General features: G+C 33.5%; 1 long non-coding RNA gene across 1 annotated transcript; it reads left to right on the forward strand.

Moving 5' to 3' along the window:
• The first annotated feature begins 439 nt into the window (after window positions 1–439).
• Window positions 440–1,306, forward strand: LOC141631926 (uncharacterized). Its single transcript, XR_012537727.1, has 2 exons — window positions 440–483; window positions 1,089–1,306. It is a non-coding gene; the product is annotated as an uncharacterized LOC141631926 (long non-coding RNA).
• The last annotated feature ends 265 nt before the right edge of the window (window positions 1,307–1,571 follow it).

Raw genomic sequence — 1,571 nt, forward strand, 5'->3', positions numbered from 1 at the left:
ACCCGGAGGGATATATTGACCTATCCTAGTAAATATTCAGAAAGGTATAGTAACCTCGTATAGGTAAGACCCTAGAATAAGAATAAAATAGTTCGGTTGGAGTCTGACTCAAAAATAACTTTACCCGTAGAATTTTTACTAGACCTATCTAAAAGAAAATAACCCGTAACGTAAAATATCTAGATATTTTACGATTCTAATATAAGATTTATATTATTTTATTCACATTTATCACATGTCAAAAGTCTTTAAAAAAAAAAAAGAAATTTGATGTGGAAAAATGATGTCCCACGTAATGGCCTAGCATGGTAGGTTTAGAGACCTAAGTTTTCACTTGGTAAAAATTAGCTCCACGTACAAATGAGCAACAAATAGTGACCGACATACTACAACTATAAATAGGAGACCAAGGTTCTCCACATTTCACACCAAGAAAGGAAACAACTTCTATAGTATACTTGGCTAGTTAACGGAAAGATAAAGGTATATTTCCTACCCCTTCATCTTAAGTTAATGTAATGAGTAAGTAAGTTATCGTCATAATTATTTAACTGATATTATAATGTACGTGAATGATTGTTTATGTGATAAAGTTATGTTATACTTGTATAATTTACGTAATGTGGTTTACGTGAGATATAACTGTGGTACTGTTTATGTTAATAATTGACGTTATAATGCACACATGATAATGTTAATGTTAAAATACCATTGCTAAGATGTACATTTGGCCAATGTATCATTCGGGACATTATTATTGGAAGGGACCGGACCACATTATTATTTTATCCCGTGTACATGGACGTGAGCTCTGAAGTGAGCTCGGCAGGGGGCTCGGCAATTGGCTCCGCCCCGTTATATCCGGATAAAAAGAAATAAAGAAAAAGAGAAAAAGAAAAAGAAAAAAAAAAAGAAAAAGATGGTTATCCTGTGTACACGGAGGAGGGCATAGCCTAAGGGAGTTTCGGCTCCGTAATGTGGCCCTATTCAATAATAATGACCCGAATTATATTAATTTGAGTTGGAGGTTATGGGAAATATACTCAACCTGTGGTTGGTTGACCCTTTATTTTATTAATCTTTTTCAGGTACAGGAAACAGGGAAGGGCATGAGTGAGGTTGACGCAAGAAAATAGGATAAGAATAATGTATCATAATAATATAATCTTATCAATAAGACTTGTTACTACTTACTAGTTATTTGGTTGTACTAAAGAATAATGTAAGCCTTGTATTTCTCTGTATGGGGAAATACGGCGGTAACGCTCTGTAATTTCCGCTGCTATTAATAAAATATACCATTTTGTACTCCTGTTGTTTACGGGGCGTTACAAAAGTGGTATCAGAGCTTAGGCTAAAGAATAAAAAAAAAAAACATAAATTGACTGAGAGAGATCATGGGTAGACGTCCTAGGATTAACGGGTAGCTTATAGGATTTTATCTTGTTTAATTGCTTGTTAACTTATGTGATTGCCTTATTGACTTAATGATATTGTTATGTGTCCTTTTAGTATTTATCATTAGTACACTATTTGATATGGTTCTTGAGGACATATCTTTCTATATATGT

Source organism: Silene latifolia, chromosome 2 (assembly GCF_048544455.1).
Source record: "Silene latifolia isolate original U9 population chromosome 2, ASM4854445v1, whole genome shotgun sequence".
NCBI classification, from domain to species: Eukaryota; Viridiplantae; Streptophyta; class Magnoliopsida; order Caryophyllales; family Caryophyllaceae; genus Silene; species Silene latifolia.